General features: G+C 35.0%; 1 protein-coding gene and 1 long non-coding RNA gene across 3 annotated transcripts in view; both read left to right on the top strand.

The window, feature by feature from the left end:
- The window catches only part of DPH6 (diphthamine biosynthesis 6), a 167340-nt gene that overhangs the window by 11738 nt on the left and 128551 nt on the right, over positions 1–27051 (top strand). The window lies entirely within an intron of this gene.
- Positions 274–25520, top strand: LOC112957973. Of its 2 annotated transcripts, none has more exons than XR_003251308.1 (2): positions 274–296; positions 24056–25520. It is a non-coding gene; the product is annotated as an uncharacterized LOC112957973 (long non-coding RNA). The 2 variants fall into 2 exon arrangements; XR_003251307.1 differs by lacking the exon at positions 274–296 and adding an exon at positions 5536–5750.

The raw sequence follows: 27051 nt of genomic DNA on the forward strand, positions 1-27051 counted from the left end.
GCCAAATATGTGCACTGCAATATTCCTATCAGTCTGACAGTCTGCTATGCAAACTTTTTTTTTTTTTTAAGTCCATTTTCCTTCAGAAATACAGCTTCAGTCACTTTGCCTTTTTGCCATATTATTGTGTTAGGTTTAGTGCATTTACATGCTCTCCTAACTCTGGATTTTTTTTTCCTGACAGTGTTCTCTTCTCGGGCCCTGTCACCATTGTAGCACTTGAAAATTGATACAACAGTGCCCTCTGTAGTTGCTCCWTTAATGGTTACTCCAAGCTGCTGGCTTTCAGCATTCAGGTAAAGAGCAGGATGTTTAGGTTCATTTTTAGCTCAAACAAAAGCCCTTTTTTCTTAAGAAAACATTCTGATTTTCACTGACTGCTTTGCATTCAAGAAAGGGAACAAAAGAGACTATTCTGAGTCTTCTTCTAGGTTTGTGAGCTATCTCTTGTCATCATCTAGTGAAAATCTGAAATTTTATAAGGCATTGAGTTCAGCCTTAAAGCCGCATAGAATTTTCTGAGTCATGTAAGCTTTTCTGCATTTTCTGTTTGAAGTGGAGCCTCAAAATAAAATAATTTTCAACTTACTTCCTTTGCCRTTGCTGCTTCTCCTGACCTAGGTCTTGCATGATCTGCCAGGGACTTCAGACCAGCTCACCAGCAGAACACCTAAGCTTTATTAATGACGTTGTTCTAATTCACACAGCGACTGAAGTAATTGTTGTTCATTAGAATTGATTTGTCTCTAAAGCTCATTTACAATTTAGATTTCTTTTTTTTTTTTACCTCATTATAGCTCAATATGCAAATCACTTTTTATTCTGCATTTTGTGCAGTCCTTGTTGGAGAGCTTTGGTATTGAACTCGTGCACTCCCTGTGTTCTCATACCTGCACATGGGTACGTGCCTGCTCCCCTTCTCTCTCACACGTGCACACACACACAATGCCATTTAAATATTAGAAGCTACAATAAGAAAGCATGACCTTTGAAAAATAAATGTTTTAACTACAATTAGTTCCTTCTATAACAGCATCATAAAAGTCACTCCGTGAAAAGTTAAATGGCTTTATTTTATGATGGGGAGTGTTAATGTAAGTGTAGAACACACTCTTAATGCACTTCGACGAATTGAAAATCATAAGTCATTGCAGTAAATTATCGTTAATGATGTAACCATTGATGGCAATTCAAAACATTCCTGTATCTCTAATGATTTGTGTTAAACACATGACTGCCCACATCCCTTAGTACTTTTGGAACAGTAGGTGGATAAATGCACCAGCCATCTACTTCTGAAGACCGTGTTTTTTGCATAACAAGAAAGAATGTTATTATAAATAGTGTTCTGCATCCTAAAGCATTCTTGGCAGTAGTTGAGATCTGGTAATAAATGAACACTGAAGTAAAGTGGACCCTTCTGATTGTAGGTGTTTTGAGTGGTGTGTAGAACCTTTGATTTTTACCTACTTAGTTTATGGATAATCTGTTGTCTTTATTCATAGGAAGTCTTCACTTTTTGCTAGCACATGGCAAAAATCGCATATACTGAAGTGTTGCTGCAAGGAGTATTATCTTACATAGTATGCACTGGCTAGTCTAGCAAATGTGCCCATTAAGATAGAAAGAATACTGGATTTAAGAAAGCGATCTCTGTTTTTTGAGGAAAGCAACAATTATTGCACCCCCAGAAAAGGTTAAATTTGGTCAAAGTCACTTCATTTTAAACTTAACTAAAATTTAACTGTGAAGCATGTTTAATTCTTGCATTGATTGCACAATTATTGCTAATCTTAAATATTGATTTTTTTGTTGGTTTCATGTTGTTAATGAGCTTCTTTGCACAGCTAGCTTCATAACACCAACATGAGTCTGTTGAACTCTCTCTATTTCCTTTTTTTAGAGAGCAAGAGGTTGGGTAAGACAAGTGTATTTTTTTTTTCTTCCTTACAGTCCTATCATGAGTGTCATGGATTATTCTAATTTTTAAAGCATCTTTGAAGACTTACCATATAAAGAAAAGGCAGAAAATAGATATTAGGGAAAACATGTGATCTGGGTTTCATTTGTAAACAATAAATGCCCGTTTTAAATATAATTTTAACCTTTTCATTGGAACATTCAATATTCACTCTTCTTAGACAAATCTGTCACTCAGTTTTTGCTTATAAAATGAAATCTTGATTCAAGGAAAATATTTTAATGATGAAAACAAACATTGGTCCTTTATTAAAAGTGCAATTTGGTTGGCAGTAAGAGAAGGGCTTAATTTTGAAGTGCACCCTTTAGGACAGATGCTTTCTATTTGGAAAAAAATGAATAAGGTATATTTTCTTGCAATGAAACTAGCAAATTAAGGTTCAACTTAATTAAAATAGTGATAAATGTAGATTACATTATTGGAGACAGTGAGTTATGGCTGTTCTGTCTACTGAGAGCCTACATAATTTACCAAGCCCATGCAAAACACTGACAGAGCAGCCAATGCAGACAGTTATAGGAAAGGTTCTGTTTATTCTGCATATATTTCTTTTTTTTTAATTAACATGTCAATGATAATTTTAACCCACACTACAACTATTACCTCCCTCCAAAATATCACATTCCTTTTCATCTAGTTTTATTGTTGTATGATTTTTTATTAGTATTATGTGATTTCTGTCTGAAATATTTAATCAAGAAAATATATTTAGACTACATTTTTAGTTTACAGACTATTGAACACCTGTTTTCAAATACCTTGTTTAAGAATGACCACTGAAACATTTTCAAATACCCTTTTATGAAAGCTGATGCATGTAAGGGCATCTTAATTTTAATTTGCAGTCCTACTTTATTAAAAAAAGGAAAAGAAAAAAAGCTGTGGAGATGAGTGCTTTCGTATCTTGCATATAAAGGCAGAGCACTGATTTTCCCAGTAGCAGTAAATATCAGCTATAAGAAGAAAAATAAATTAAAAGAAATAAAAATTAAAAATAAAATAAAAATTTATTACTGTGTTCAGTGATACCATTCTCTTTCAGACAGCCATCAACATGTTGCACAGTCTGCCTGCGAAAGAGATGCAGTAAATTATCTAGCCTGGCTTTGTCTTCTTGGCTTTCTTTAGCTTCCATGTTCTCCAGGCCATGTACCAGCACAGCAAATGTATGTTTATTGTTAAAAAATGTGTGTTTATTTGTATAAATACATAATATTTTTGCAGAGCTTGATTTTTGTGATTTTACAGAGCTAGATAGCTGTTGCTTTATAATTGCTTGGCTTAGTATTAGTCTTTGCTGTCCGTGTATTCATATTCCATTCTACTGCAGTTCGATTTGCTAAGTAATTTCTTTTCCCTCCCAGTCCTCTTAATTTTCTTTAGACTTGTACAAATTTCCAGTCAATGTAAATTTTTTTAAACCTCTTTTTTTTTTCTTTAACCTCTCTTTGACACCTTTAGCATTAACCTTACCCTTTGGAGACCAGTGCTGTGTTCTTAGGGAAAATCTGTCAGTCATTATTTATTACCCACTTGTCATTGTGACTTATTCATTGCTTACATCACCATTCTCAAAAGTATTGCTTTACAGAAACGGTGAACGCTGCTGCGAAAGAAAGATCAATAAATGCTTTCAAAGGAAGATTTACCCTGAGACTTGGATCTTCTTTTTAATACTAAATCTCTGCTATTAGCTATGAGATGGTTATAATATTTTGACGTTAAGTACTTTTTTTCACTCCAAATGGAAAGATGCTACTGCTAACTAAATCATTTATGTAATAAACATTAAAAAAGATTTCTTTGAATATCAGTGATACTATTACATATAACTGCATCAAAATAAAACAGTAGTTGTTTGAAATCTTCATCAATCAAAGAAAAATTCTCTCCTCTCACTGTGCCTGTTAAAGTCTCTTCAAGAATTTGATGACCTATTCTTGTCATTGCCAGAGTATTCAATTCTGTTTGATATGGTGAATATTGGCACCTTTTAAAACATGATTTATCTGGAAGTTTAGATGAATATATAATGTTTAATTTTGTTAAATTAAAGGTTAAGGTTAAATTAATTGTATTAGTTGGAAAATCAGGCAGTTCAGAATTTACAAATAGCAAATGAATGGTTCATTCTCTCCTTTGTATTATTTTTTTTTCCTTTGAGTAAGACATAAATTTTGATTGTATTATTAAAGATGACATCATGAAGTTCACTACAAAGAGACTAAATAAAGTTATTTAGTCTCTATTAAGCTTAGGTGTCATATTTTCCTTATTTTTTGGTTTTGTAACATTATTAAATGCCTTCAATGTTTTCTGAAATGAAGATTAAAAAGATGTAACACAAACACATACAGATCCCTTTGGATGAGGCAGATGAGCAAGTTGGGAATGTAGAGGCTCCTTTACAGCAGAAAGTTCTGCCACATGGAATACAGAACTACCAAGCTTAATTGACAGTCCGCTGCTGTTTTATAAGCAGGAAGTTTGTTTCATTATTTTTGTATTCAGGATTTGACTGGGACTTCAGTGGGAATTTTTGTTCGGTTGATTTGTTCTTCCCTTCTTTCTTTTACGTTATGGTTACTATTCCATGAGTTTGTTGGAGCTGATTATCAGCTGCTTCTAGATGGTTGTGTCAGCATCATCGCAGCCTTGGAGTACTCCTGCTTTCAGTGATTATTTTACCCAGCTGTCAAAATTTTGTCTGCCAGCATATTCCTGGAATATACAAACTAAAGAAAGGGCTTGTCATGTAGCAAGATGTGGACACTATAGAAAGTGAGTGCCTCATAGAAAGGAACTAGTGTTTCCTTGTCCACTGCCACAGTGTTAGCAGGGTAATAATGTAGCCTGCTGTTTTATCTTTTTATTTTCTATGTCTGTAGTTAATGTAATTCAAAGAAAATTTACTTAAATACAAAGAATTCTTTCAGAAATGCTGTCCAGTCCACAGAAATGGATGTATTGTATTTTTTGTATGTTTTTTTTTTTTTTTTCCACTTTGATTTGAATACAGGCAATTTTGAAAGGTGTCAGGCTTCCAGTATTTTGATCAAAGCAATACATCATGGCAAAAGTTTCATCAACATTTGAATCCATAAAAAGTTCAGAAGCCGAGGGAACCTTGCTCCCAGGCTTGGTTTTAGTCACGTCTCTGGCATCTTGGTTTGCAGCAAGTGGGTTCAACTCCATCCGGTTCCTGGAAAGCTTCCTTTTCACCATCACTGAACTCTGCCTTAGGCTTTTCCATATTCCCCCTAGCAATGTCTTTCTCAGCATACATTTGTGGTATACTAAGAGATTACAATTGAATTTTACAATTACAACCTGTTTGTAAAATGCTGAAGACATGAGGTGTAACTGGTGCCTGATTAAGCAGCAAATGCTGGGATTGCACAGAAGAGAGTAAGAAGGCTTTTCTTTCCTACTTCCCACCTGCTCTGTCACTCGGCTGCAAGTTTCTAAAAAGGTGGCAGGGTGTGTTGTTGGTTCTTAAGAGAGAGCACCTGGTTAGAACAGCTTTTAGGAGAGGAGCCTATTTCATCATTAGGCTCCTAGGTCACAATTTCTCTCAGGTGGAAGGTGTTGGCTTTCACAGTCAGCCTCCTCTTTGAACATGTGACAGGGAGGAGCCATCTAGATTTAACTTTTACCCCAAAGCTGTTCTTAGTCCTCTGTCCAGAAGATACTTTGTCCATCAGAACCTCATTTTTCAGTTTTTTAATTGTGCACATGAGCTGTATTAGGAAAGGCTCATCTCCAATGGGTAAGTTCTTACTTTGGGAAAGAGTAGAAGTTATTTATCTGTTTGGTGACTCGGTTTTGGTGTCCCTAAATGCAGAGATTTCTTCATTTCTTACTGATTTGCATTAAAATGTGTAAGCTGTTTGGGAACTGATGGAAAGGGTTGGTGAAGGAACYCTGGGAAAATCTGTTCTCTGTGATGTAGTTACCTACAGGCAATGCCAGAAAACTTCAGAAAATTCATCTAGATTTGATAAAGGTTTTTTCAAGGTGTGGAAACAGGATGAGAAAAGGAAAATGTTACTGGCCTTTAAGCAGAGAAGGTTCACTAATACCTCACTTAGCCAGCTTTATTTTACTGTATGCTTGCTACCATAAGGTGATGTTATTTTTAATGTTATTAAAGCATCATATAGAGGAATAGTTTCTTACAACAATTTTTGAATCRTATTTGCAAATCTAAACTTAATGTTTTGAATTATATCAAGTCTTGAAAAAAACTGAACAGAAAAAACAGAATAAAATATATAAGTTATCTTAATGTCCCCTCAATTTGCTTTCTTATCTTTTTCTCTAGAAATATTTTACTTATGGTGGGTTGATGGTAGGAATGGAGCAGATAGGAGAAATGTTGGAATTYAATAATGAAGACGTGTGGAAATTAAGAAATACCAGGCTTTGAAAGATACTGTCTTTACTTCTCCATCATCTTTTCTTTACCTTTTACAATAGTTTGTTGCAATAGGTTCAGACTAATTCAATTGGTAGTTATCCCTCTGACAGTGTTTCCAGTTTTCTTTGCAATGTGCTTTGGCCTCGTTTTTTTTTCCTGATACTTTCTTTTTTCCTTCAGATTTTTCCCTGACTTTTTTTTTTTTGTGTTAAATTTAGTCTCTATACTTTTTTATGTTAAATATTCACCTGCTTTTAATCTCAGGCTTACCCCAGTAGTTATCTGGTTTTTAAARGATTGCTAAACCTGCCAAATTGCACTCTCAGTCACTGGGATACCTGGATATTCCCTTACACTTTTTGCTGCCCTCGTGAAGACTAAGGGCATGTCTTATTCCTCAAAGAAGCAAAGCCTCAATCATACCCAAGTAGAAGCAATAAGAAGAAATTTATTCTTGACTGTAATCAGCCTTATTTGCAAATATTAAGGGGATAGAACAGCTGACATTCTGAAAGCAATTTGAGGCTATGGTGCTTTTGTTAGGAGATGTCAGAGCTTCACAGGATGGAAGGTARACTTTATGTTTATGACATTTGATAAATAAAGCAAGTTATTGCAGATCTTATGCTAAAACTAGGAGATTTTGCAGTTTAGTAATTTTCATTTTCCTAACAAATTTTTCATGTGAGGATTCAGAGGAAGGCATTTTTTTCTGTATTTTTTTTCATTTTATTACAAATATTTTGAACCTTTTATTTTGCTATTTATTTTTCTCTTTTTTCCTGAGCTGATGCTTTCTGTTTTTATCTTTTACCATTTCTTTGGCATGTTTTCATCTGCCTTCTCTYTCTTCCAGTGTCCTTCTCAATAACATTCTTTACTTCCTCAAGGCAGACCCCTAAGCCTCCCTTTCTGCTTTCCAAACTCTCTCTGCCTTGGAGAAATACACTTGTAATCGTCCCCCGAGGTGCATGTTTGTCAGCCTAGGTTGGTGCAGTGTTGCTTGCATATGTTGGCATTTCCTGAAGTGTTGCCACTTTTGGCTTTGTCTRGATTTAAAGTGAGTTAGACTTCACGTGAATCTGAACTTATAGGACCTGACTCTTATTTTTTTTCTCATTCCTGATATAAAGAAAAGCTATCATTTTTAGTTTCAAAATCATTATGCCTGTGTAAAAGAGGAAAATTGGACTAGATTTGTCTAGGGACATGGGAATATGTTGTATGCATTGCCTACTTTAAATCTTAATGACATTTATAATTCTTTGTATACACATTTAAAGTGTATGCCTCATTATGGCCTTAACTTGAACCTGTCTGAAAGGCAGAATTTCCATTTTCTTGGGAAAGCGTTTTCCAGAGGTTTATGGTGAGAAGCTGGAGGAAAAATAGATACCTGAAAATCCCTGTGAAACAAACAAAAACAAAAACAAAAACAAAAAAAAACAAAAAAAAAAAAAAACCAAACAAAAAAAAAGTCTTTCTTCTGAAACTCAAACATCTGGTTCTTCTGAGGAAGCTCAGGGCATTTGCTGCTTCTTCCTACAGCTAGATGCCCTAAGTCCAGGGGATATCTGGACTTAGCAGGTATCTCCTGATGTCTCCTGTCTCTGGCTTACGGTGGTTTTCACCTATTGCAGTTTGGTTTATGCGCAAGCACGAGTGTTCTGGTGTCATGCTCACTCCTCAGGCCCCTTTGGCCAAGATTAAATGGGCTCATTCTGACTGAGTGAGGCAGATGCCTTCGATTGGCACCTGCAGGTTGGATGGGGCAGGACCATGTTGTCAGGCTGTGGCCAAGCAGGTAGGGAAAGCCTGTGTGTAAGTTCACAGCTCACGTGGGAAAGTTGTATTCCGAGCTGTAGGCCATGAAGACCCAGACTCCGTTGTGGCTTGTTAGGGGAACTGCCAGGAAACCAGGAAGAAAACGTGTGTTACCTGGAAACTTCCCAAAACCAATATGTTCTCATAAAAYATCTCAGCTTTAATGGACTGGCATTTTTAATGAAAAACTGTTCTGTTAGAAAATCCCAGCCTCTAAGTGCTACTCTATTACTCTAACTAAATAGCAATTATTCCATTTTCTGCCTATCTCATGTTCTTGTACCTGGTATAAAACACAGTTAGGTTGCTTATTCATAAAGTTACTGTATTGTCTCATCTTTTCTGCCCAGCATTATAAGGAAGTATTTAAGGGTGATGTTGATTAGAAGCAGTTGAAATAGCCTGGCGGAGGTGGTGCCGTTAAGCGCAGTGCCGAGTTGTGCACTTCAACGTTCTCCTGCAGATATTTATTCTTAAGTGTTTACATCACATCTTAGTTTTCAGTCCCTTACTAAAAACAGCCTGTTTTACCATTATATAACCTGATTGCATAACCCCAACTATGATTGAGAGTGTGCATTTATTATTAGACTTGAAGTGGATTTGGCATGGAGTGTAGACTAACCTGAAGAACCTGTCTGCTGGTGGAGTCTTTGGAGGGAAGAGAGGATTCCTACCTGTGCACTCCTGGAGTCAGAGTGCTCTGTCCTCTCCTGCCAGGAAAGGAGCTGTGCCAGTGGCTCCTAGGAAGGCTGGGGATGTTGCCCCTAGCCAGACTCTTCCCTGAGGATGAGGGAGGAGAGCTCTGGGTGTCCTTGGGCTGCAAGGGAGCACTTAGGGAATGTTGCCTGGTCAATCCGTCTCTGGGGAGAGCAGTTTGTATTTGTGGCTAAACCAAGGACTGCAGAAAGATGATGAAGATAAATCCTTTCCGAAGGTTGGACTTCTTTGCTTCTCAGAGAGGAGAAAAAAAAGGAAGAAAAAAAAAAAGTCCATGGAGATTGATGAGACTTTATTTTTTGTTGTTGTTTTAATAGTTTTGATGAATATACCTGAATTTGGTAGAGGACATTGCCAAAGGACTTTACTGAAGATTTCCTGAATGAGCTAACTAAAGTAGAAAGATTCCATGTTGGGAATTCGGTGTCCTAAAACCACTGCACTTAAATAAGCAGGTAGCAGTGTTAAGATCTCAGCTGTTACATAAAGCAGAGTAGAAATGTCATACAACATGAACTTTAGTTATTGGACTTGATGTAGAAATTGTCGATTGAGGTTCTGTGGCCTGTATGTTGATTATGTTTGTTGATTGTATGTTGTATGTTGTGGCCTATATGTTGATTAGATTAGCTTATAGAATAGCCCCTTTCTGATCTGGAATATCTACAAGTCTTTGCAGGGGTGGGAAACAGGGAAGACAGTAAAGAAATATTTGTTGGGCTGAGAGAAATTCAGATGCTTAACAAAATTCCCAGCTATACCCAGTATTTGTTGGATCTCTACATTTTTAATAGTGACAAGAAATTTCAATGGTATTACATATTGAATATTGTAATGCTAGAATGAAATACTACTTACAGTGTTATTCCTAAAAAGGTTTTTTGTTTCATTATTATGCAAGAGGAGATAAGGCAACCTCATACAGAAAATAAAACAAAAAGTAAAAATGTTAAATATTGTCAGTTAGTGGTTATCTAAGTAAACATTTACATGGATTTCACCTAAAGTAGAATTAAGTTTGTGTTTCAAAATATTGTTGTAAATTAAAAGTTATTTTTTCCTTTGCTCTCATGGTTTCAGTCAAGTACCTTTGTGCAAAGCAACTCATTACTAGTGTTCTTCAAATATATGTTAGGAAGAAATTGAAGAAAAAAAATACAGAGCTGGAATGTTTGCTGTGAAATAGATGGTGTTCCAATTTAGGAGTGGAATGCACCATCACTTTTAATTTGGTTTTGTTTGCTGAAAGGTATTATGCCAGATTAATATCTACTTCTATTTTTTTTTTGTTTGCATATAGCAGTTACTATGTTAACTCTTTCACATCTAGTATTATACTTGCTAGTAATCTTTGGGTTTTATTTCTTTCTGCATCAAAGACAGTTGTAGTATCATCTGTCTTTGAAGGATTGCTTAAGCATCTATTTCATCTTTATCATAGGACACTTGCACAAAAGCTTTTAGACAGATTAGTTAGAAGAATCTGTGGATCCCTCTAAGGGAATTTTTTTTAAATATTATGTTTTTACCTGCTGACCTTTGTCTAATGTGATAGACCATAATTCTGAATGCAGAATCAGCTCAAGGTTTTCTTTACAATGCAGACTAAGTGGGTTTATTTTGTCCTTTTCTGTGTGCGTGTGCATTTTTATTTCTGCATTTTGTGTGCTTGTTTATGCAGTGTCCCTTCCTCTTAAATTGTTACCAACTGTTACCAAACTTTATAGGCAGCCCTTTTTTTTACATTGAGAATTGGAAACTTTTAGGCTAGATAATTGTGTATCGTTGCTTTTAGATTTGACTGAGAGGGTTAATATAATGTTGCCTTGCATTTCTAGAAATAAGTACTACAGAGTATTGGGAGCATTTCTTTCTTCCCCTTCGCCCCCCAAAGAATGAATTTTATATCGTAGCTTTAAAATATTCCAGAGGTGCCGATTCAACATTGATTACCTGAACAGGAAATATAGGAAGTGAGTAAGGAAATACACTGGTGAATTCACATGTTATTAAAGACTAATATTATTATTCATATGTTCAGGTAAATTAACTACTGTGCCTTAGTTACAGTGGTTTATGATAGTACTCTGCAGGGAAAAGAAATAGAGGAAAGTATGTGTTGTTTATATTCTTTTTTTATTCATACCTGCCAAAGGACAGTAAATATTAGCGCTAATGATGAAGTCATCTATATAAAAACAATAAATAATTAGCATAGAACCAGTTCCACAAAGACTTTTCAAGTATTTACACAACACTAGTTATTAGATTTGATTAGTGTTTGCTGTTAATGAATACTGTTGTCCATTCAAGAACAGAGATAGTAATCATTGAAATTGATGACATCCTCCAAAAATTATCCGATAATTCATGTGCAGTGTGGATGGCAGCGACTATTCTGCATGTTCCAAGTCTGATTTTATTTAATTTTGTTATAATACTGTTGTTTCCAGTCAAACACTAGATAGCCCAGTCATTTGAACACTATTCCTGCTGTTTCATTGTATTGTAATATAAACATAAATGCAGTGTTAAGTACTGTGCCGGTGGTGTCAGACTCCTTAAGGTCTTGAGAAAATTGTCATAACTTCTAAAATAACTGATAATCATTTGTGGGTCAAAAAGAGCAACATGCTGTATTGCTTAGCTTTCTGCTTTCTTTTTCTCAAGGTTTATCTGAGATTTAATTTTATGTGAAGTACACAAAACACTGTCAGTGAAACATTATCACTTTGTAAAAGCTGTTTATAATATGGTCTGGCACAAAATGTGCAGAAAATTTAAAAAGAATATTCCCAACTTTATGCATAGAGTTAAGTAGTATGTGTTATTTGAAACTGTGGCCAAAAGCATTATGCATGGATGTGTTGCATCTTCATACTTGAAAAAAAAAAAAGTGTATTTATTTAAATAAAAAAATTGCCCAGAGCTATAAATCTAAATTTTAGGATTTATGACCTTATTTATATAACAATTATAAATATATGTATAATTTATTCAAAAGTAAAATTTTATGTGTGTATACATATATGTGTATATATGGAGGCATATATCTTTATTTGTAATTCTGCTTTGCAATTCTCAGGATTTTTTTTGTCCTATCCATTTCTCAGTATTTCCTTTTAAATGTCTTTTTTCTTTTTTTCATTCCACTTAGAACTAGACAGAATGTCTTTCTATTACAATACTAAAAGAGTAATCCACTTTAACACACCATTTCTCCTTAAAGAGATTGTCTTTTCTAGTCATATGGTATTACTTCTCTGAGAATGGTATTAACACATATGATGTAGTGATTTTTATCTTGATTCAAAAGATGTTTTGTTCTGACAATTTAAAAAAAAAGAAAAGAAAAGGTTAAGGCATGTCTCCTGAATCCTGTTACTAAACAGTACCCAAGTTCAAGAAAAAACAGAGAATTTATCCAAAAGGCAAGACTATCTGTATATACCTTGATAAAGATGAAGTATTAGTGCATTATTTCAGAGTGCAAGATTTAAAGGTGACAAAGATATGGCACATTTTTGGAGAGTGAAGTAAGTGAAGTGAAATGGACTTTCATTTAAGAAAAAAAGATACATACTAATGTTGCTGGTTACGTTATCTTTCAGCATTCAGAAACAGTTATTTTTAATATGCAAGCTGTCAGGAGATGTGCGTGCACGATGCATCAGTAATACTGAAGGATGGAGCTGCTGCTAATTTTCACTCAGAATACCCCGGCTTTTAGGTTTATTAAAGCTGCTGAGAGATTGAATTAAATGAGGGTGCTGCCGCGAGGGGTGGCAGGAGGGCAGTAAGAGCCCGTAGGGCAGCCCGGCTGGCTGCCCACCCCGGGTCTGGGCCTGTGCCGTTCAGTGCGGCCTTCACACGGGGCCCTGTCCTGGGGTGGGAAATGCACAAAGAGGCTTTAAAAACCTCTGACACACACACGCACACCAAAGGGAAAAAAAAAAATTAAATGGACTGGACAGGACAACAATAGTGTTTTGGGTTTTTTTTTTTATCCCTTAGGCATGGTAGATATTCACCACATGCTGTGCAAATGAGGGGTGTTAAGTGTAAGGGTCTTTTTGCTACCATCTCTACATGACACGAGCAGTTCTTTTCAGGCCTTATAAAAGGTTGTTTGGTTAATTATATTTTACTCAGTAATCTGTTAATTATTTTTGTCTGTGGTTATGATTAAAAGCTCTAATTCACTTGGTTTTTATATCTGAAATTCTTATGGTCAGTTAGTTTTTAACTTTTTGGCTTGGTAGTTTTCACACTATTGCAAACTTTCTGCTTTTATATATATGTATATACTTAAGCATGTATCGACTTGTGTTGTAACTGAAAATGTAATGTATCTCAGCCTGCAAAAACTTCTCAACCAGATTTTTCAGTACTTTGTAGTCATGAAACTCTTCTTTAGTGTATGTTATAGTGGATATATTAGCATAARCTTTATTGACAAGATGAATAAAGCTTTAAGATTTGGTAAAGATTTGACCAACCAGACTTCTAAAATTTAACTTTGTCCTGTCAACTGCYTTCTTTAAAGTAGCAAATTAAAAATAATGGCAATAGTATAATGAAAATGATCATTAAATCTTTAATAGTGGGTGTATATAGAAGGCAAAATCTTTTGCTGTTAGTACCACAGTTCTAGAGGGCCTCTCTAATGAGACCTGCATAGGTGATGTGCCCCCAGAGGAGCATCCATGATTCTTTAGGATTTTAGGGTTAATTGCACTCAACCAGAGAGATTGTTCATCAAATGTGAGAGTTTTAGAGCTAAGAGATTATAACAAAACTAACAGAATAGTGAAGGTAGAAATACAACAGCACTGAAAATGTATATACACATCAGAGCTCTATAGTTTGATCGTGGGTGCAGGATATAATGACCACACTCGTGGCCTCTGGTGTCATTTTCCCTGGATTCTCTTCCCTGCGTTGTTGACATCAGGGACATCCCCACTGAAAGGTGGGTCCTCTGGTCCTCAGGCYAGCTGAGTGTGGGTAAAACAGATTTAAGTGAGTTAATGGAGAACCAGCAGAGAAATAGACATGACTTGCTCAACAGAAGCAGTTCTCCTTAGGATAAGAACTGCTGCAGTTTTTACCACCCATTTCTCTTCTGGTTGGGATCCACATGTGATTGGTTATTATTGGTAGTACCTCTTGTGTCTAGAGGACTACATAGCAGTTTTCTACTGCTTCAGAAGTGTACTCCTTCTCCACTGATTAATTAGAAATCTGATTKAAATTTGCATAGGTATTTTTACTTCCATGGGGTTCTATGGTTGTAATGTGAATCAAGTGGAGTTTTTTTAGAAGTTAATGTAACTGCACAATTCTTAGGGTGAATAACTCTGCAGTATACCTRGCTGGGTAAGAAATTATTATGAATCTGCATTTCTTATGTTTATGGAGAACATATTTTTAAAAATATGCTTATAGTGAATTGATTGCACTCTTACCTGAACTCTTTCTTCTAGTCAGGCCTAAGCCAGTGCTTCAAGGCTGTTTAGGAATTTTCAGACTTAGTCTATTCTGTTTTATTTATTAGGAAGKTAGATGCTGTCAGCAGATCACTTTGATTTAGAACATCCAGTGAGGATTGTTTTCCCAGGGTGTTACTTGTGAGTCAAAATGACCTAGAGATTAAAAAAGAATGTCCTGGAAAGAAAATGAGAGTCTGTTCATGGGAAATAGCCCTGCGTCTTCTAATTAAAATATGTGACTTATTTTATGGGTCGCATATTATAGGAGGAGACGAGGCATAGACTAAGTGAAATGCTGCCCTGTTGCAGAAACCTTAACCAACTGTAAAATATTTCATAGTAGAAAATGAAATGCAAAATTAATGAGAACTGTCTGTTAATATCTTTTATACAATGAACTTAGTCAGCAACCTGTGGGCATTAACAATCCAAATTGCTGATAAAACATTTTGAGAAAATAGTCAAAACTTTATTAGAAGCTTGATGAAGCAGATGACTGTGTTATAAGGTTCCTAGTATGGGGAGTTTTAGGAGGCTGACTTTTGGGGAAAATGATAAAATGAAGAAGCTATGATGTAAAATTGTATATATCTGCGCTTGCCATTCTTTTTTCATTGATACTGGTGAATTTTTGTGCCTATCTTGAATGTATCTTACTTGACATGAAAAGAATACCATCAGCAGTGGATATCTCCCAATGGTTTCTACAAATCCTTTAGAATTATTATTTTTTCATGACTTTTGTCTCTAAGTTTTGTCTTTATTACCTTGAGATAGTTGTAACTGGCACCTGTCAGTTCTTGGAATTTCTTCTCATTGATTTGGAGGGCATTGTGCTTGGACTAACGCTGCTCCTTTGGAATGGCAGGACTAGACCCTACACGTAGACCAGAGTTGTGCTGTGAGTGCTATGTACTAAAGTCCTGTGTGAAAATACCCTGTTCTCACTCTTATTAAAGGGAGGAATTCTCTCTTTTCTTTAAATCAGCTTTGAGYTTGGTTACCGGACGCAGTTTTATGAATTCCACAAACTTCCCTCTTCGGTGGTAGAGCTGATGCAGTTGAGAAGAAAAGTCAGAGATCAGTGGCTGCCCCAGTGCTTGTGTGTGCTTAGCTGGTGGGTCCTCCTGTGCTTCCCAGCTTTCACCATAATTAACGATCTTTGGACACTTGAGGTGCAACTGTGGACCTGCATCTATGCTACTCTCTTATCCTGTGCTAAAGTTGACWAAGGCTTGTGTGTTAAAACAATTGTGAATGAGGCCTAACCTGGTCAGGTGGTTTTGTAAAACACCATGAAAATTGAAAAATCCTGTAAAATTAAAAAAAATAAAAATTCTGTTAATTAAAAACCCATAAAAATGCAAACATACAAGATTTGTTTGAGAGTGGTTCTGATTATATGTCCAAACGCAAACTTCACAGCAGAAAGAAAAGGACTTCAATGTTCTCCAGAAAAAGAACAAACAAATTGAAAGCGGAGAGAAAATGGAACTGTTGTTCTGCCCACTGAAACCTGTTTCCTGAGCAAAGTCCACATTGGACAGCTCATTATGAAGGTAAACAAAGCAGTTTTAAGTATAGGAATAAAACAGATTGTAAGACCTGATGAAGCCCTCTCTAGGCCRTTTCTCTTTATTATTGATGGAATGAGTTTGTTCCAAAGCGTGACTGGTGTTAATTKCAGAGCCTGCAGAACGTATCTGGCCATTATCATTAGGGGTGAGTGACAGAGCTGGTGTCATATTTGACTTCTGCAGGGAAACACCAATAYGCAGTGCTGAGAGATGTGAAAGAGAGAATCCAACATAGCATTAATTTCAAGACTATAACTGCTGCTGCTCACAAGATGCGAGAGTAGAGACTTTTTATGTAACCTTGTTAATGTGCCTTCTCAAACTATATGTTAAAGAATTGAGAAAAAAAAACATTGTAGAGTGTAGTTACATGACCAAGCTCTCTGTAGAGTGAGAATCTGTTTGCGTCAGGTTAATGACAGACCACTCTGAGGAAATGAATTACTTCAATTCATCTCATCATGTGGCAGCCACACTTGCTGCAGAGGGATACTGTCAGTCAAGTAATGGATACACATCAGTTTAATCACTGCTGAAGACAGAGATCTGGTCTTACATTCAGGAACAACACACCTATAAAAATTATTTGGTATTAAAAAGAAGGTTTTCCTAGAATAACTGTTGCTTACAGCAGCTTACTAATCTTCCAGATATTGTGAAAAATGGCAATTTTAATCTATTAATTAAAAGCTGAAAATCCTTAATGTGAGTGCAGTTATTAATTGGGCTTTTCAAATCGTGGACCAGATTGGGAGCTTTTATCAGGCTTATTTTGGAAATTACAGAAATTCACAAGCTGTTTGTCCATACTTCTAGCTGACATGACTGATGTCAGAASTATGTCATAAGTTATTCTGTGCTCGGAATTGAAATTCGCTTTAGTCWGCTTCTGCTGTGCTAAGTCTTGTTTATTGCCATATACTCTTGAGTGTAAGGTATAAAATGTAGGTGGGAGGGKTTTACTGCACCAAATGTAGCAAATTTAAGATCTAAAATGCTTTTATAAAGGGGAAACATTATTTTTTTCAAGATGTGCTTAGTTCCTTTTCTGTATTAAGGATTTCTTTTGTAATTAATTAGATACTAAAAGCATAATGATAATGTAACAATATTTGTAGTGTTATAATATAGCATTATAATGCATCCGTGAAGGATATATTGTTATTAAACTATTGTTCAACCATATTTGTATCTAAACAAAGCTAGACATGGATGAMTTTAAAAGCATTTGTGACGTTGAATGGCTGCTGTAGATGAAGCATCTGACACAGACTCAGTATATATAGTTAGAATACAGATGATAGAGAAATATATCTGTTTCTCCTTTGGTAAGTAAGSAAACTCTTGATTCTTGTTGCTAAACAGTCCAATGGAGAAGAAGATTTGATTCTTCACGTAAGCTGTCTAAAGCCTGTCAGAGAGTGCGTTTTTGTATTGTTTTTGGAATGTTTCTTTTAGGAGTGGGCATCGTTTCTGTCATTTCAGAAACGTTAAGTGACCTTGTCATCTTTTTTTTTCCCCTTCTCCAAACACAGGAATGGAAAAATAATCTAAACAAAGGCACTTTATAAGAGAATCGAACCTGAAAATCATAGTGTGGTGTTTTGTGCTTCACTGGAATCTAGAAGGGCACCATGTAGAAAGCTGTGATATTTCCAGCAATAAGAATTGATGATGTTGTAGATGAGAAGCATAAAATGTCAGTGTTTTCCTCAATTATCTGCAAAATTCTCTTTATTTTGGTCAATGTGTTAGAATCCTTAGTGGATYCTCACTGTGCGAAGTTCAAAACAGAGATCATAGTTTTAGAGAAGTAATCATCAGGAGAAAAGAGCTGTGTAAATGCTTAATCCTGAGTAGGACTAAAAGGATTATTAAAAATTGGCAGAAAATGTATACCATTTTTTGAAAAAAAATGATTAAGACTGTGTATCATCATTGTTTACCTTTATAGACTATAGAAGAAATTTGAAAATTGTGAATTATTTAATTTGCATAGATTCAAAGTGACAAAAATGTGCAGTGYAAGTAGTATATTTGAGGAATTAAAGCTGGTTTTCAACCACTGTAGCAATAGTGTAAACTTAAGTCAAATAAAGAAAAGTAAAGAAAATGTTCAGATAGTGGACCAGKATAACCCAAAAGCCCAGTGTAAGTTACACTGTCATCATATTATTATTAGAAAGGCAAAAGATCTTTGACAAGAAACAGGTTATAGACTTTCAGAGATCATGTGCTATATTATGAGGCAGAAAACCACCTGATCTAAAKGTGGGTGAAAAGGAATGGAACGACTCTAAGTTGAACTGAGTTAATTTTGTTTGCTGTATTTTGAATGCYGATTGTGAGGTTAATCAGTGTCATTTAAAAGAGCTGACTTGTTTTTTTTCTTCTTAGAACTRTAACAGCAGAAAGTTGCATTTATTGCAGACTGCTTCTTCAAGCCATGTAGAGAGGATACCTTTCCTCTGTAGAGAGGATTCTTTTCTGGTTATTTCATTTTACTTTGTTCTGCGTTTGTCAGACAAGTGATGGGATAATATGCAAATAGAAGTCCTGCAGTAACTATTGCGTGGGAGAGAGGATGTCAAGATTTTACTTAGTATGTTTAAACTCTCTTTCYGTTGCTTCCTTAATCTAACTCAAAAGCTGTGAGTCGTCATTTATAAAAAAAAAAAAAAAAAAATCACTTTTTGCCCTGCTCCTTAATAAATGTGAATTTATCCAGTACTTTGATTCCTTTCTGTAGCTACTTGGAAAAACTGCTAGAAGAAGTGAATACTTCAAATACATCACAAATTTGTTTCGTGGGGTTGCAATTAAACAGAAAATAAAATTCTGCTTTAGATTATTTGGGATTTGAAGACTCAAAGTGAATATTAGCCTTAGGCTTGGGTTTCTTAAATGTCTTTAAATGGCAAGAAAAACTTAAATTAATCAAACAGCCTTTGGAAAAGTAATCCTCGACTTCGAATATAATGTTTTATCATTCWTATGTGTATAAACATATGCTACTAAAACTTTTTCAGGGGAAAATTGTGCTGCTTTCCTGCCAGCTGATTGTTGTTTGTCCATTGTGGGTGACATCTGCTACTTGATAAATCTGCATTTCAGTAAATCATGCCAGTGYGCTAAAGTCCTTCTGTAAAATACAGCATGTTTTGCATTAAATGTCAAAAATRTAACATTTTGAGAAGAGATATATTCTGATCCCAAAATTCTCTAATTTTGAAGGAAGTGCAAGCAGCAGGATTATTTTTGTTACTTTTCATAAATTGCTCATGAACAGGGAAAAACTTTATATTTATTAATCAGAGTTATTTGACATTTACTTTAATGGATTCTTTTTGTGGCAGTTTCAAAAATAGTTGACACAATATTTTTGTGCAATAAATTGTGCATTAATTATATAAAGCATTGCTTTTCCACTTTATGAGATAACATGGCTCAGCTCTTTGAAATTCCGAGTTAAGAATTTTCAGACTTTTTATTCACTGTTGAAATCTCAGCTTTGTTTTCAAGAGATTGCAGCTTTGTTTTTTCATGGCTATATATCAGGTTAGTTATTGCTTACTCAAGTGTGTCAAAGTGAATAGGGTACAGACAATGTGAATGTGATTAACATTTTAGGCAAGTAGTGAGGAACACTTTTGACAGTGTTTGCGTAGGTCTTGGCAAATTTAGTCGTGCACTCATGGGAAAAATACATGCAATATCTTGTTAAAATACTGCATTGAATAATTCTGGATGTCAGTCAACCCTAAATGGAAGTTCATTTCCTCTTGTAAAATGCAGTATTTTCTTTCAGTGTGCTATTATCTGGTACGCTTCAGATACTGTTTCTTCAAGGCTAGATGCTGTGATAGTAAGTCTGATAGATAAATTTTGGTGGGTGTGCATATAGCTTGTGAATTCTTTTAGTAATTCTACCCAGTAAATACTGAAAGCTMTGGATACTTAGTATTACAAAGAAATATACTTTAAGAAGCAGAGATTTKGGGGTTTTTTACTGTTCTTCAATGTTAAGGTCATTAGAAAAGCACTTTCTGTCTCTTACTGTGYTACAAGTTGACAAATTTTTAACCTTTCTTTTAAAGTAATCAGATTTCAATAGTGATATGACAGTACATGCATATCTATGTGTAAATGTCTGTTAAATGGGACATTATAAGTATGAAATGCAGTTTTGAAAAATGTTGCTCTTAGCAAACATRCATAGAAGAATAAGCTATCTAAGCATATATAAACATACTCATCTACTTGTCATACTTACCAGTGCCAGTAAAGTTGTCTTATTTTCTCTGAAATTCTTACATGATTTAGAATGGGTTAAAATGACCAGGGTATTTTAGTTTAAGAATATTGCATTACTTYATTATAAATGAGATGATTTTAGTAAAATAAAAATCTTTTATTAGCCCTGAGATAGCTACATTCTTTACAAAGGAAGAACAGAAGATTTGTTAAAAATGGACAAAATAGCTTGTTTTCATGTAAGCATGTATTTTTTTCATGACTGTTTCTTATCCTTTAGTATGTGATGGGATCTTATTTTATTTTGTAGGTGACTATACCGTTTGAGAGATGATTACTGCCAGAGTTTGTGCAACCCTGTATGCCTTTCACATTTGCCTGCAATTCCAGCACAGTTGTTTCCGTGATGTCAGTGGTTTGATAAAGACATTCCAGCATCTTATATCTTGGTTTCAGATATTATAATGAGATATATTTGAGATATATTGCCTTTCTTCAGGCTATCCTTTCTGTTAGAGCAGAATTCATAAGGCAGGAACTTGTTGAGAGGAGAGGAAAAACAAAACACTATATATGTTTAGAAAGTCTTTAGCAAGTGATTAGTCTTCAGCAAGAAGACGTTATCTGGAACATAATAATATAGGCCAATAGATACTTTCATAAAATAGTCTTTTTTGATTCTGAAGAAGCCAACCATAATCATAGAGGCTGCAATCTTAACATGTATTTTTAAAAATTTTTAAGTTACTTCTAGATAAATGTTTGAGAAGTGCCTAAGAATTTGATCTAGACCTTTCACATACGATACGGCTAGTGATAGAATTGCTGTTGGTTGCAGAACAGTTGTGTTCCTCATCACAAACTTCTATTTTTGATACAGCATGAGATGAGCAACGCGCATGGTTACCGAATGTGTCAAGTAGGCGTTCACTGACGTTTGGTCCTTACGGTGTAATGTCTTTCATTCAATCTGGAGTTGACCGTTTGTGCTAAACTTGATTATYAAATTAAGCAGTTGGTATTGGAGGTAGTATTATAAATAACTTTTCCTGAAAGAAGTGTCAGTAGATAAGTTTATTCTTTAATTTTCTGAGCATCCACAGTTGAAAGTCCCACAGGGGAAACAGACGTTTATGTGAAACCAAATCTCTGTATTTTTGTTTAGCAATGGACTGTTGTTTCTGTGACAGATTTTGCTCTTTCTCTTCTTTGTGCAGAGGCTTCATGTATGTTCAGTTGGTTTATATAAACAAAACCTTTACTTTTCTATAGAAAGGTTCTTCATTAACTGTTTCTATATCTAGCAAGTCAGTATCTGGATTTCATATTTTAGTTTTTCTGTGATAGCTTTAGCTAGCTTTACTAAACTATAAATGTGCTATTTACTGATAATGTATATTTTTATTGTAAAAATAAATCTAAAAGTAAAACTAAATTGAAAAATATATTTTTTCTTTAAAGTGTTATGATAGCTATTTAAAAAGCTCTTTATTCAAAGCTACTTATTTCTTATCTATGAAAATGCTTAATACATGAAATATTAAAAAAATTGWGTGATTCTGATTGCTTAAACTGATTCTTCACTTTTTTCCAGTTGCATTTACAGTATATCAGTAAAATTACAGTTAGTGTGATGAGTTTACTATAGTGAAAGACTTTTCTGAATTTATATCACTACCATTTATGACACAATTTTACTGCTTTCTAAGAGCAGTATTTCTATATGATACTAGATTTTTAGCATGCTATTTCACTCTCTCATTTATAGTGGTATAGGCACATGCTCATGTGTTTCCAAACACACCCGCAGAGTCTCTCCCAAACTTTGGAGTTTTCAGGTGGCAAGAGGGCCATATAGCAATTAATGTTGTTATAACTTTGCCATTAGATAGTGAAAGCTGTGCCTGGGATCTGATGAATACTCCCCTCTACTGAGTAGTTTATTCCTGTCTGTGTTTATGCAACGTTTCATTAATGTATTTGTAAAAGTTATGTTTTCAGTTATACTTAAAAGCAGTTTTGTCTCTGGGCCATATCCATGGCATTCATAAAAATCAGTTTGAATTAGCTTTTTAAGTGCATAAGTTAAGCTATATCATCTCCTTTCACATATATATATATATATTTAAAATACATATATGTGTGTTGGCATATATACCTACACAATTACAAATTAAAATGTGTTAAGCTAAATGCATTTAAGGCTACTGCTGTTCGTAGCGAGAACATTTGCGCAGGGATTTGATGTGGATCTCTTAGATTGATGTGGATCTCTGTTAGATTCATCCCCCCACTTTGAATTACTTCCATCCCATGGCTCCATGAGATACTATATATGTGGTGAGTTCCCTAGCCCAGGTATTCTCTGTCTTGGAGATTTTATAGCAATTCCTTTTCCGTTTAAGGAAGGATAGGCAGCACTCTTAAATAGAGTACAAAAGCTGAAATATTTAAGTAAATGATCTAGTAGCCCAAGGTGAGATTTTCTTTGCTGTGGGATAGCTCATGAGATTTTACTTTCTATAAGGTTGGCGCATTGGAGATAGGATAACTCTTTTGAATTGGAAGAAATTGGGGGTAGAGTTGGAGAAACATCCAAATTCCAGCATGGAATAAGTAGGGGATACTTTGTTTTATTTGTGACCTGATGGTATCTTCTCCCTTGCCTTGCTGTGGGACAGTGGACGTGGTGCACTTCTGATGCATAAAGGTTGTTCTGGGGATAGTTAGCAAAGCTTCAGGACTACAGCACTTTTTTTTTTTTTTTTTTTTTTGGCTATATCAGGATATAGATGTATTCAGTTGTGTTCTCAAATATATTCTGTCTTTCTGAAGTCTTTCTGCATTATAGTGTAAGATGTGCAAGACATGCTAAGTTTGAGAGTTTTAGATGAGGAGTCTGCCAGAGAATATGATTTAGTAGTTGGATATGACTGTTTGGCTTTTTACACTCCTACATTGTGTTATTTCTATTGCAGATCTCTTCGTATTGACATCTATGTGATGCAGTAGTAGAGTTGCTGTTGTCAGTGTAGCTGTGAGAGCAGGAGAATGTTTTTTCAGAAAGCAGCTGTTTCTTCTTTGATCTCCCAAACTTGATTTCAGACAAGAGCTTACCTGGTTCTTTACAAAATGAGTTGCCTATGTTGGATTTTTTTTTTTTTCCTACAAGATAGTAAAATCATGATCTTGATGGGAACCTTCCTTTCATGTTCTTTCTTCCTCCTTATCCTTGTCCTGTTAAACTGGTGCTGAGATCACTTTTCTTCCTATGTTCACGGAAACTACCAGTTTGTCTTCTTTGCCTATACAAATGCCTTTTCTGCTCTAGGGGTGCTAATTAATTTTTCCTCTCAAGAGATCTGTTGTAACATCAAACTATACAAGCAGTTTAATCTAATTATGTGCATTTTCCCACTTTTTTCCTTAGATGACAAAGTTGATTCAAGAAGTTACTTTTCTCCCTTACCCCTCACTGCTGATTCATTGCTGCTGTCTCAGATGAGCAATGTGACTATTTAAAAAAAAAAAAAATTCTTTTAATGGAAATATTCAACTTGCTCTCTTCTGAATTTGGCATCCCGTTCCCCTTGGGAGTTCTGCTGCCTGCCTTCTGAATGCCATGGGAGTTTTTTACCTAGGGAATAAATTCAGTTATGGACACTGGCCTTCAGTTTTCAAAATAACAAAAATTGTGAGCATCATGACAGCAGCAATGCCTACGCTCAAAGGAATAGATTAATAAGTTTTTCTTTTTTTCTTTCTTTTTTTTTCTGCTACCTTTTAGGGATATTGAGGCCTGTTCTGAGGCCTAGCCGACAGTGGACTTCTCTCAATTGCTGCTTCTCGCCTATCGCGAAGACGGTTGCGCGGTGTCTTCTGTTTCTTGCTGATGCCCCAGCCTATCAAAGCTTTCAAAATCRCACACTGTGTTTCAGGAGTGTGTAATCAGTGATTGTAGAAAGCTTCATAAATTATGATGAAGTAATCGCATGTAAGATATTACTATTCAATTGCAGAAGTTTGGTTACTAGCATGTGTCACATCACATACCTGCACATATCTTGTGTTTTAATTGGTAGCATTGTAAATGACCGGTAATCATTTTCCAGACACAGTTGGTCTTAAGCTTTAATTTAGGCATGTGTAGCAGTTCTGCTTAATGCAACAAAACACTAGCTAATGTAAGGGTCAAGGAAGATATTAACTGAAAGGATGATTTAAAAACTAGATTATCCCTACATATTATCTTTGCCATCAAATGAACTCTGTTTTGGCAAAATTGTTAAAGAATTGCTAAAGAAGTAAAGATAGCCTAACCTTTCCTTGGATTTTGGAGAATATTCTGCATTTTTCTAAATTGAATGTTTACTTTTTCTTTTAAAGCATGGGTACAGGCATATATGGTAGCCTAACCCTTTGCTTTTCTTCTTTGTTAATATTTTGACTGTTGTATGCAATGTTTCTTTATTTGCTGCTTAARGTGGTGAGTCGTTGGGTGCAGTTATATGCTTAGCAGTAACCTTTACTCATAATGTGATATTGTCTGTATGTCTTATTTTGTTCAGCTTTTGCTGGCACTGATGAGGCCTAAGGCTGCTGTTTCTTTGGGCTACTGATAATTTTTTATCTGATTAACTGACATATTTAGTTGAAATCAGACACAGCCCTTAGGCTCAGCATGGATTTAATTTAAAAAGTATCAAAGGTTTGCACTGTGTGCTGTTTAATCATCATGTTTATCAGCCAAAGAAAAATTACCGGAAGGACCATAGGGAGAGGGTTATCTTAAGGAGCAGTAGCTTGGGAAATTGATAATAACTACGAGGTAATTTACTGCTAACTTTTATATTCATTAATGTAACATTTCGCACTAATAATTACAGTGCATGTAATAAAGTAATTAAATTGAAAGCATTATCACTAATCTTCTTTTTTTTGAACTCTGAGAGGGTCAGGTAGAGATGTTAAAATGTGAAATTAAACAAAACTCCTGTACTCATATCTCTGTGATAAATATTTTGCTTGCTATTAGAATCCTTCTGCCAGAATGGTATGTTAAAACCTGTATTTAGACCTTTTGCTCAAATTATTATCACTCTTTAATTGAATATCAATCACTGAATAGAGGCCAGAGGAGGAAGTGAAGTGGGAGGAGGCAAATTTAAAATCATGCTGCTCAAACATATTGCTTCTAAGGTTCTGCTTATCTTTTGTATAAGCTATGTACCACTCTGTCAATATTATGTATGTATGTTATATAAACACTTTGAACCATTTGCTTGTCTGATATGAGTAGAGCAATAAATTTGAATTGTGGTATTTGTTGCACTGTTTTAAAATAATATCATTTTGAAGTTGCACAGATCTGTTTGTTTTTCCACCACAGTTCTTCATGATGATCATTCCTCATGAATGTTATGAGTAGGAATGTGTWAATGATTCTAACAAGAAAATCTAATAATTCACTCAGTTAAAACAGTAACTGTTTTTTTATTAAAAATACTGTTCAGAATTTTGTATTATTTAGGTACTTTTTAAAAAACTTCGTTTTTAAGTCTGCCTTTTAAAATGACTAATTTTTAAAGGTCTTACTGAAMGTAAAAAGTAGTTAGTATCTTGTAAATATCCATATTGAGTCTCTGACTATATGCATTATACACACCTCAATTTTTATACTGGGAAGTATATTGATACCACAATGGGAAGAATGTTTTGTGTATAGTCTAAAAGTACTAAAGTAGGAGTAGTTTTTTTATTTTAGTATAATTCATTACATTAGCAAAGCATTAGTAGTGTTGCATAGATTAAGTTGTTTGTTAAAGAGATCGCTTAAGAATTTTTATATTTCCTTAATAAAATTGAGGGGGAGGAAGCCTTCCRTGTTACTGAGCAGCTTTCTCCCACAATTTTCCCAAATTCTTCATTAACTGCAGGTAGTTGGTGTTTAGTTTGCAGATGTCAGCCTGCCAGCCCCACACTAAATATGTTAACTGGAGTTCCTTACTCAAGACCTTTACTAGCTATATTGACAATTTTACTACTAATAATATTCAGTAAAACCTTTAAACCTTTTGCATTAGGGAAATATTTTAAATRAGACCTTTCCAGCTGAGTTCTTAAATGTAGGTAATTCCAAAGTGTTGTCACCTCCGTTTATTTTCCTAGCCTGGAAGATCACAGAGCTCCCCGAGGCGCTGTGGCGGACACTGACATTTGCCAAAGGGTAAAATTCAGAGCTCTAAGAGGAAACTTCACTGCAGAAATTAGTTGCATTGCTTAAGCTTGTTCTCAGAGTTTCTTAATCTTTTAATTTGTGAGTGGGGAGAGACTCTTTTATAGAATGCTTTTAAAGTGCACTTGTTTTTAACAAAGCCTTTTTTGTTAATCTTACGGGATATTAATCAAGGGTATTCATCCTATTCTTACCTGTTAAATTACCTGTTAAATATATTCACTACACTTTAGTGCGAATAGTGTGTCATAAATAAATTTCTACCTATTCTTTCTGAAATACATCACTAGTAGAATTAATGTATTTTAGGACTGATTTGTGGATCAGTCTGCTGTCCACAATTCTCTGTAATTTTAGAGTGAAGTGATTTGATTCCCACTGTACCTCCAAGAGGTGATTGTGCTGGTCACAACCGTGATGGAAGGTTGAGGGTTGAAAGTTTCATAGATAAAAGAGGGTGTTTATCTTTGCGTCATAAATAGCAGAGGACTGTAGGAATATTCAGAATTACATAGTGTGTGTTAATAGGGATTTGTGAGATGGACTTG

The sequence above is a fragment of the Nothoprocta perdicaria genome, unplaced genomic scaffold (genome assembly GCF_003342845.1).
Source record: "Nothoprocta perdicaria isolate Ctin4 unplaced genomic scaffold, notPer1 scaffold_8, whole genome shotgun sequence".
Lineage (NCBI taxonomy): Eukaryota > Metazoa > Chordata > Aves > Tinamiformes > Tinamidae > Nothoprocta > Nothoprocta perdicaria.